The sequence below is a fragment of the Chiloscyllium plagiosum genome, unplaced genomic scaffold, assembly GCF_037043375.1.
Source record: "Chiloscyllium plagiosum isolate Xiang-an unplaced genomic scaffold, Cpla_swu_hap1 HiC_scaffold_27, whole genome shotgun sequence".
NCBI classification, from domain to species: Eukaryota; Metazoa; Chordata; class Chondrichthyes; order Orectolobiformes; family Hemiscylliidae; genus Chiloscyllium; species Chiloscyllium plagiosum.
The window spans coordinates 23,141,520-23,152,454 of record NW_028270165.1 but is presented as its reverse complement, the minus strand read 5'-3'; the positions used below and the strand labels follow the sequence as shown (position 1 = coordinate 23,152,454).

Here is a 10,935-nt window from a genome sequence, read left to right as displayed (position 1 = left end):
TAAGCCTGTAGACAATAACAACTCAAATATCAAAGCCAAAGGCTCTGCTATCTCCTTCCTCGCTTCCCAGAGAAACCTCGGATAAATCCCATTGGGCTCAGGGCACTTGTCTACTTTCACTCCTTCTAGAATTGATAACACCTGTGTGCAACTAACCTTGATCCTTTCGAGTCTAATATCTCGTACCTCATTCTTCTCCTCTACAATATTCTCCTTTTCCTGAGTGAAGACCGATGAGAGATATTCATCAACACATCTCCAATCTCCACAGGTCCCACATTCAACTTCCCACTTCTGTCTTTGATTAGCCCTATTCCTACCCTAATCATCCTTTTATTCCTCACATACCTATAGAAAGCTTTAGGGTTCTCCTTTACTCTATTTGTTAAGGACTGCTCATGTCCTCTCTTTGCTCTTAACTCTCTCTTGAAATCCTTCCTAGCTAATCTGTGACTCTCCATCGCCTCATCTGAACCATCTTGCCTCATCAACACATAAGCCTCCTTCTTCTTTGTAACAAGAGATGCAATTTCTGTTGTAAACCACGGTCCCCTTACCTTATCACTTCCTCCCTGCCTGACAGGGACATACCTATCAAGGACACACTATATCTGATCCTTAAACCAGCTCCACATTTCAATTGTTCCCATTCCCTGCATTTTGCTATCCTATTCTATGCATCCTAAGTCTTGCCTAATTGCATTATAATTACCCTTGCCCCATCGATAACTCTTGACCTGCGGCATGTTCCTATCCCTTTACATCGCTAAATGAAACCTAACTGAATTATGGTCACTCTCGCCAAAGTGTTCACCTTCCACTAAATCAAACATCTGGCCTGGTTCATTTGCCAAGCACCAGATCCAGAGTGACCTCCCCTCTTGTTGGCCTTCGACATACTGTGTCAGAAAGCCCTCCTGCGCACACTGGACAAAAACTGATCCATACGACGTACTAGAGTGAAAGCATTTCCAGTCAATGTTGGGGAAGTTAAAGATCCCCATAATGACCACCCTGTTCCTTTCACTCCTACCCAGAATAATTTTGCTAATCCCCTCTTCCATCTCCCTGGAACTCTGCGGAGGCCGATAAAAAAACTCCAAGCAGTGTGACCTCTCCTCTCCTGTTTCTAACCTCAGCCCACATTACCTGAGTAGATGAGTCCTCATCAAAAGTTCTGTCAGCCACCGTTATACTATCCTTGACTAACAAGGCCACGCCTCTCCCTCTTTTACCGCCTTGGCTGTTCTTAATGAAAGATCAAAACCCTGGAACCTGCAACATCCATTCCTCACCCTGCTCTCTCCATGTCTCCGAAATGGCCACAACATCCAAGTCCCAGGTACCTAGCCGTGCTGCAAGCTCACCAACCTTATTGCGGATACTCTGGCGTTGAAGTAGACACACTTCAAACCAGTTTGCTGTCTGCCAGCACATTCCTGTGACCCTGAAATCCAGTCCCTGTCCTTCCTACTCTCATCCTCCTGTGCATTGCAGCTACACCCCCCCGGTTCCCATCCCCCTACTGAGCTAGTTTAAACCCACCCGAATAGCACCAGCAAATTTCCCACCCAGGATATTAGTACCCCTCTGGTTCAAGTGAAGACTGTCCTGTTTGTACAAGTCCCACCTTCCCCAGAATGAGCCCCAATTATCCAAAAACCTGAAACCCTCCCTCGTGCACCATCCTTGCAGCCATGTGTTCAGCTGATATATCTCCCTATTCCTTGCCTTGCTATCACGTGGCATGGGTAACAAACCAGAGATAACCACTCTGTTTGTTCTAGCCCTCAGCTTCCACCCGAGCTCCCTGAAATCCTGCCTTACATCCCTATCCCTCTTTCTGTGGGAGATTAGAAATGTTGTTTTTGCAGATGGGTGAGGGGGTGTAGTAGGGGGAAGGGAAGCGGAATTCTTGTAGCATGTAGCATACATAAGGCTACGACTTTAATGAATATAGAGGGTCTTTTAAAGAAAATAGTTTTAAGCTAGGAAATAACTTTAAAGTGTTGTAGTTGACCACAAAAAGAAGCAGCAGGGGTATTTCACAATAAAGCTGAAGTATACTGATTCCGCAATAAAGTGATTCCGCAACTTGTGAACTGAATAAGAAAGCGAACAGGCTCTGTTTTGGCACGCATTTCTGCTTGATTGCAGAAGCGTCCAGTACTTAGAAGACTGTAATAAATTGTTCTTGTTTCCAAGGCTTTGTCTCAGGCTGATTGATTTGTGAGTGAGTACTGTTTCTCACAATTGGGGGCCTCGTTCCGGGATCCAGGACTCAGACCACTCGACACTCTTGGGATGACCGTGGAGGTGCACCTCGCCGATTTCGGTGATCTTCGACTCCCTTGCTTGTCGTTCGCGGTTTGGGCGAGTACGATCCGGACTGGGAGACCCTGGAATCAAGGCGGGCAGACGCGGCGGGTTAGGTCGGGCAGCTCTTGTGCACAGGACCCGGGTAGGGAAAGGTCTTAAAGGATATATCCGGGCGACCGGGGGCAGCTGTATTTACTGCAAGAATTGCTGCGGGACGGGGCGCACCGAAATGACCAGGTAACTCTGTGCACAGACCAAGGTCAGAAGAGAGACCTTTTATGTCTTGCCTTGGTGGTCAGGACATATAAAAGTATGGGGAATTGGTGTTATATAAAATTAAGCATATGTCAATGGAAAACAGCCAGTGTCAGAAGGGCTAGTAGTTGAAGGGCTACTGAGGATGCCCTTCATAACTAACTTATGACCAGACGTCCAGATGAATATTCAAAAGCTAGAGGAGTCGTTGCGGAAAGCTCAAAGTGTCTGTGAGACACGGTGTCTGTGTGTGTGTGTGTGTGTGTGTGTGAGAGAGAGAAAGAGCTGTACAGCAACTAGAAAGTTTAACCCGGTGTGATTTGGTTTGAATGCACATTTGTTTGTTGGTGATTGAATGTTTCTGCTTTGTTCCCTGGAGCTTGAGATCCGGGACTGTTTTGAATCTGATTTCTACTATGGAAATTTTAACATGATTTCTCTTAACGTTAAGGATTTTACAGATAATGAAATAAAGTGTTAACTCCTGTTCTTTTTACAGGTCATGACTGCCTTACTATCAGTTTCTAACTAATCTCTTTTATCCTTACATAAAAGTGATTTATGGAGAACAGTTGAAGTCTCAAAAAGCATATAGTTAGTCAGATTAATTGGACGAGTAAGGTGTCTAGTCAGGACCCTGAAGGGGGTGTGGAAGAAGGTGACACCGGACCTCGTTAAGATTAATTAAATTAGCAACAATGGGAGGCACGGGGAGTTGGCTGGGTAACGATCGATCTGTAAATAACGTTAAAGGGGAATATATTTCACCCGACAGTCCTTTGGGGAGAATGTTGGGAAATTGGGAACACAACTCCCGGACGTGGGGGAAAGATAAGGCTACAATGGTAAACTATTGTTGTTTTGTCTGGACTAGAGAAAGTATTAAGGCGCCTGGTATTTTTTGGCCCAAATATGGGTCCGATGAGGATTAGCTGTGTCAAGATCTTAATATATATGTCAATCGGAAAGAAGCGTACAGTCAAAAAGAGTCCGATTATGCGGTTTGTTGGATAGGGAGCGCGGGAGTAAAATTATGTCCCATGAATAGGGAGGAATCAGGGAAAGAACAGAAAAAGAATGAACAAGGGAAGCCACAATGGGATCCGTTGATGTGTTTGCCGCCCCCATATACTACTCCCCGGAACGAGCCTCCAGCTCCCGAAGTAGAACCGTGTCCAGACACAGAAATGGGAACGGACTCTGAACTAAAAGATGCAGAACCTGGGGGGGGGGGGGGGGGCAGAGTCACTCGAGCCACCACATGTAAAGGAGGGGCAGAGATATTGGAAAATGTAAAATTATGTCACTTACGAGAGGTTCCGATTGGGGAAGGTACAATCGGATATGTAAACGCTCCCCTAACGAGCAGTGAAGTTAGGGTCTTTACAAAGGAAATGAAAAGTTTAATAGAGGATCCGGTTGGACGAGCCGAATAATTAGAGCAATTCCTAGGGCCTAATTTATATACCTGGGGAGAACTGATGGCAATTTTAGGAACATTATTTTCAGGGGAAGAACGAGGTATGATTAGGAGAGCAGCTTTATAGGAATTGGAAAAGAGGCACCCAGTTGGGGAAGAAGGGGCCCCAGCAGAACAGAAATTCCCAAATGTTGACCCTCATTTGGAAAATAATGACAGAGAAGATAGGGAGTCAATGCGGGATCTATGAGAAATGGGAATATTAGGAATTAAAGAGGCGGCACCAAGATCATAAAACTTTGTTAAGGCCTTTGAAGTACGACAAGAGAAGGATGGAACCACTTCTGCATTTCTTAAAAGGCTCAAGGAGGCCACAAGGAAGTGTTTGGGAATGGATCCCGATAATCAGATAGCACAGGGACTCTTAAAGGTCCAGTTTGTAACGAAATCATGGCCGGACATACAAAAGAAATTACAGAAATTAGATGGATGGAGTGAAAGACAGATGGAAGAGCTGTTACGTGAGGCACAGAAAGTGTATGTGAAAAGGGAAGATGAGAAGCAGAAACAGAAAGCCAAAATGATGGTGGAGGCAGTAGAAGAAATAATAAAAAGGAGACTGGGGTCAAGGGCTAACAGGAAGGGTACGGGAGGACACGAAAGACAAGGGTCAGATACCTGGGAAAGGAGGCAACAAACCAGAGATAACCACTCTGTTTGTTCTAGCCCTCAGCTTCCACCCTAGCTCCCTGAAATCCTGCCTTGCATCCCTATTCCTCATTTTTTTGTGGTTAGCACTGCTGCCTCACAGCACCAGAGTCCCCGGTTCAATTCCCTACCCCCCCCCCCCGTGCCGCGTCTGCGTGGGTTTCCTCCCATAGTTCAAAGACGTGCAGGTTAAGGTGAATTGGCCAAGCTAAATTGCTCCGTAGTGTTTGGTGACGGGGAATGGGGCTGGGTGTTTTGCTCTTCGGCGGGTCGGTGTGGATTTGTTGGCCCGAAGGGCCTGTTTCCACACTGTAGGGAATCTGATCTAAAGTTCTGGAATTTATGTATTGAGGAACTGAAACCTGCAACCCATTCTAAAAGCAAAGCAGCGGTCCAGGTTTGTTCCAAATATTGCATTGGTTGCATGACACTGTGATGTTTTGGTATTAATTCTGTGTCTTATGATCCTGCAGCACAGCTACGGGCAGAAAAAGCAGCGCTGCAGAAGCCAGTGCTTCCAAATACACCTGGGTGGGCGGGGTTTACGATCTGCGTTCTGAAGGGGCGGGGCTTACGCGTCGCCTTGGCGGAGGAGGGGGCGGGACCAGGGCCAGGGGGCGTGGCCATCCCGAAGACGGAAGTGTGCCCGCGGCCTGTTTCCTCCGCTGGAGCTTCGGCTGCCGCAAGTAAGGTAAAGCTTTATCAATATTTCTTTTTACAGAGTTTGTATTTAATAACCAGTAATGGCTACTCAATATCATCATAAAGTCCCAAAATGCAATTCATTTCAATCTATAGCAGATCAGCACTAAGAGTTAATTTTCTACGGGATTCAACAGCCTCAGCACTAAAATGGTCTCACAAGGGAACGGCTGTGAATGTTATCACTTCGTGTCCTGTTCACACAGATTCACCGATGCTGAGACAAACGTTCTTAATTGCCTCACAGCATCCTGTTATCACTTGGTGAGCCCAGGTGTCCCTATCTTTAAGTTCTCTCCTCTTTCTGAGCCTTCCTGCCTGTTTATTTTCTAGTGCAGTAAATGTATTCAACAATTCAGCATTACATTTTAGTCTGAATGTTTAAAGACAAGTTTTAAGACTATATACTTTCTCACCCAGATGCCCACACCCTCATTCCTCCCTTTGATTGCACTGCGATCACTGAAAGAGAAGGCTAATCCAAACGAATGCCCTTCAAGGTGGTCCAGCCATCAACATCCTGTAGAGCAACACCACCATCTTCGCAGCTCATCTGGCCATATTTATCATTGTCATCGACACGTGTGGGTGAGCCATCGGATCGCAAAAGGAGCATCTTCTGGGGCAAATCTATATCACTAAGGGACCTCATAAGCCTAGCAATTAAATACCCAACAATACCAATACCGACAAACAAACATAGCTAAATTGATAAGCCAATTGTACCATGAGCCCAATCTGCAGTTTCCCCAACTGGTCCCTTCAGTCATTCTGTCAAGGAATGCCTGGATCTCTTCTTGTATCTGAGGAATATTGCCAGTGAGATCGGGAATGCCCATAGTGCATTTATCTTGGACAATGGTGCAGACCTCACCCTCCCGGGCGAGTATATAGTCTAAGGCATACCGATTCTGCACAGAGTAAAGACACAGGTCTGATAATCCCAGTTTACTCTGTTCCAGAGCCTCTTTAGTCTGATTTCCGCGAATGGTCAGGCCGCAAAAGAGGGAATTGCGGTTCTTTTAACTTGTCACTCCTGCCGATCCTTCCAACCTCAGGGTACTCTGGATTCCCCAGCCTATTGGGTGTCCTGTATTGTCACCCAGTCCCTTGGGATCCTTCCAGTTGGAGCAAGGTTGGCTGAGACCGACCGCTGCATCCTCCTCAGATGGAGGTTCTATCGACTTGTCCACTGGCCAGGACAAGGTACTGTTGTGGGAACAAGGGCTCCGATGGTGACCTTATGAGGAACATCTTTGCCATCCAGGACAAGGAAATTGGTAGCTTTACCTTAAGAAATAATAGCTGGAAATGTGTTGCTGGAAAAGCGCAGCAGGTCAGGCAGCATCCAGGGAACAGGAGAATCGACGTTTCGGGCATAAGCCCTTCTTCAGGAATGCCCGAAACGTTGATTCTCCTGTTCCCTGGATGCTGCCTGACCTGCTGCGCTTTTCCAGCAACACATTTCCAGCTCTGATCTCCAGCATCTGCAGACCTCACTTTCTCCTTAAGAAATAATAGTCTGGTTTGGTGTATATTAGGGAGAGTTTGTCGAAGTAGGTTACTGAAATGTTACAGCAGGGGGTCTGGTCAGATCTACAGGAGTAAAGGGTCGACGTTTTAGATTAGATTAGATTAGATTACTTACAGTGTGGAAACAGTGATGAATAGATTGGAATTGGAGACTGGGGACAGGCAAGTAAGTCATCTCCCGATAGAGAGGAGTAACATACTACTGCCTCTGGGGTGAATAGCGTTCTGTGGGCCTGTATAAATACGTTGTTTGTGGATTGAGGAGTTTCCCCTATCAGTCCACACCACCCTGCCGAAGCGCAACCCACCCATACCCCTACACATCTACCCCTTACCGAACACTATGGGCAATTTACCATGGCCACTTCACCTGACCTGCACTTCTTTGGACCGTGGGAGGAAACCGGAGCACCCGGAGGAAACCCACGCAGACACGGGGAGAATGTGCAAACTCCACACAGTCAGTCGCCTGAGGCGGAAATTGAACGCGGGTCTCTGGCGCTGTGAGGCAGCAGTGCTAACCACCGTGCCGCCCACGGTGGCACAGAGGAGTCGTTTGAGCGTTGTAAAAATGGGCCAAGGGATTCGAGCACTCGCACTGTATGGGAGACAATGGTCTTCAGAATGCTGTTCACATTGGGCTCTCCCTTAGCTCTATTGTACATGGTCTTGGTGACAGTATCAGATTCTGAAAAGAGAAAAGGCCTATAAATGCACAAGGGAAGGGTTCCGTTCCAGGTCCATGTGCCGCATAAGGCCTGCTGTACCCCAGCCAGTGTTAGACCAGCTGTTTGTCAAGAACTGGACTGGCAAAGGTCTCCAACCTCGTTGATGGCCCCTTCCATGTTTTACTTCCCACCCCTACGGCGGTCACAGTCGCTGGGTGCTCAGCTTGGGTCCAACTGCACCGTTGTAAATTGATTGACCGCACCAATCAAAAGGGGGGAAGAGGAGGAGAGAATCCTGGATCTCAACAAAAGGAGTGGACCCTGTCCAGTTGGGTTTTACTTGCCCAGACGGGGCAAGTAAGTCATCTCCCGATAGAGAGGAGTAACATACTACTGCCTCTGGGGTGAAGAGCGTTCTGTGGGCCTGTATAAATAAGTTGTTTGTGGATTGAGGAGTTTCCCCTATCAGGCTTCCCTTTTCTCGAGTCGGCCCGTCCTACAAAAAGGGATAATGTTCCTGGGCATATTTACCATAATAACAGGGTTGATCATTTTTATCTTCATGAGGCTTGCGTCTGCAGGTAAAATTAAAAAAACATGGTAACGACATGATAACTCTCACTGATTTCTACTGTCCAGATGGACCATCTGGTCTTTCTGATGTAAGAGTCCATTGCAATAATCAATCTTCATCACGTTCCACACGTCAAAGGCGTCTGGTCCGGTGCACTGGACGACATCTCCTCAGCATGGGTTGTGGATAATCTCTGATCATTCCTGGTCGCATCCATAGTTAGTGGCTTTCCCCATCAGGATGTTGTACGTGATCAGAAAGGTGAGGAGATAGGCGATCCCCAAATGTCCCTCCTCTTAGTTCAAGTATCTGTAATAAGATTAACATTAGAACAACAGCAAAATTCAAAACCCAACTGGACAGGGTCCACTCCTTTTGTTGAGATCCAGGATTCTCTCCTCCTCTTCCCCCCTTTTGATTGGTGCGGTCAATCAATTTACAACGGTGCAGTTGGACCCAAGCTGAGCACCCAGCGACTGTGACCGCCGTAGGGGTGGGAAGTAAAACATGGAAGGGGCCATCAACGAGGTTGGAGACCTTTGCCAGTCCAGTTCTTGACGAGCACCAACGAACCAGGTTCTACCCGTGACAAGGCTGAAAGGGAGGGAACATCGCTGTAGGCCGCACGCTCCTGGGAGTGAAAGGCACGCATAACATTAGTTAGAGCAAAAACATAACCAATCATTGCTTCGGTCATGTGGTGGACGTGGACTGAGAAGGGTGCCAAATCGTTCCAAGGGTACGGAGGCGGTGACCAGAGAGACTGTCAGCTGGAGACAGTCATGTCTTGCCCGCAGATATGGATCGCATCTGGAATAAGGCCACAGGGATTAGCATAACCAGGAGAGGCCAGACTCGGCCATTAATTTGGCAAGTTTAGTCTTGAGTCTGGTTAAAACATTCAACAAGGCCGGCAGCCTGAGGATAAGCTCCATGCAGTTGCTGACAAATACAAAGCTGGGAACAGAGTTCTCCGTTAATATTACCTACAAAGGTGGTCCATTGACCGAGCTAATGCACGCAGGTATACTGAAGCAGGGAATTATTTCCTTCAACAAAATCTTCACCACAGTCTCAGCAGTAGCATGAAGAGGAGGGAAGGTTTCAATCCACTTACAAAAGACATCAACAATAAGCAAAACACATTTATAGCAACTCAACTCATTTCTCCAACTCAATGAAGTCCAGTTGAAGTGTCTCCAAGGGACCTCCAGCAAGGGAGGTCTCGTAGAGATACTTGAACTAAGAGGTGGGGGATCGTCTACCCATGGACCTGTTTGATCACGTACAACATCCTGATCAGGAAAGCCACTGACTGAGTATCGATGCGATCTGGAATGATCTGAGATTATCCTGGTGTCATTTGGTGCACCAGATCAGACGCTTTCAACATGGAGTCGCTTGAGCGATGGCGTGAGCTGCCAGAGGAAGTGGTGGGTGCTGATACGATGACAAGTTAAAAGGCCCCTGGATGGGCATATGAATATGAAGGGTTCAGTTGGGTCAGGGCCAAGTGATGGCAAATGCGACTGGAGTCATAGAGATGTACAGCACAGAAACAGACCCTTCGGTCCAACCCATCCTTGCTGACATGATAGCCAACCCAATTTAGTCCCAGCTGCCAGCACCCGGCCCATATAGGTGCCAAGTGATGGCAAACGTAACTAGATTAATTTAGGATATCTGGGCAGGTTGGGCCAAAGGGTCAGTTTCCGTGCTGTGTGACTCTAATTGTCTTCAGTGGAAGCAGAAGTGTGGTTGTGAAGGCTGGACTTTCAGAGCATGTTTTGCCCTGACTAGGAGTATAAGAGTTTGACTGAAGTGTGTCGGTGTTAATGCCTTGATGTCTCATTTTACTCCCACCTTCCCAGGGTCGTTAACCATTTTGTGTCTGGTCCTTCCTCAAGAAGCTGCGTTGCAGGTTCACCCTGAATTGACACTTTTTTTTTGCTTCCCTCAATCAGACCTGCTCACTCTCAGCAGGATCCCAGTGTTGTGAAAGATATTAACTTTCAGGTGGAGGTATCCAAAATTCAGAGAGATGTCAGTCTTGACGTTTTTGCTTTTCTGCCCCTTTAAGATCCTGAATCAGCACCTTCAGGAGAATTAGATAGAGCAGAGTGAGAACAGAGGGGGAAGAGGGTGTGGGAGTGCTTTCAATTTTGTGGAACAACAAAAGAAAAGAATATTCCACAAAATAGAATTGCTTTCTACCCTGCACTGATAGTGATGACTTTTGTAATCTGTTTTTAACAGTGTATTTGAAGATCTGAAGACTGAAGCTTCAAAATCAACAGATGAAGGGCTGATGCCCGAAACATTGACTCTCCTGCTCCTCAGATGCTGCCTGACCTGTTGTGCTTTTCCAGCGGCACACTTTTCGACACTGACTCTCCAGCGTCTGCAGTCCTCACTTTGACGTCAATGTCTGACAGTCACTCAATCCATCAGGACCGCACTGATTTTCAACTATGATTCTGTGAGAAGGAGCAAAGCGTTTTGTTTCCTGTTTGAGTACGTTTTTCAGCATCAGTGGGACTGAATGAGAGACCCGACTGTTGCAGCGCACTGAGTGTTGAGCCTGAAACAGTTATACGGCCTGGGAAGAGGAATTCCCGGTGGGGAGGGGCTCTACACGCATTTGTGTGTAACTGAAGCTTCGGCCATGGAGAAACCCGAGGAATCCAGCCCTGTGGAGAAACGATGGAAGTGTGACGACTGCAGGAAAAGCTTCTGTGTCCCATCTGTCCTGGAGA

At 47.0% G+C, this 10,935-nt stretch overlaps 1 long non-coding RNA gene across 1 annotated transcript; it reads left to right on the top strand.

Annotated features, from left to right (window-relative positions):
* Positions 1-5,316: 5,316 nt before the first annotated feature.
* LOC148143446 (uncharacterized) lies at positions 5,317-10,935 on the top strand. Its single transcript, XR_015751210.1, has 3 exons — positions 5,317-5,393; positions 5,825-5,992; positions 10,436-10,935. It is a non-coding gene; the product is annotated as an uncharacterized LOC148143446 (long non-coding RNA).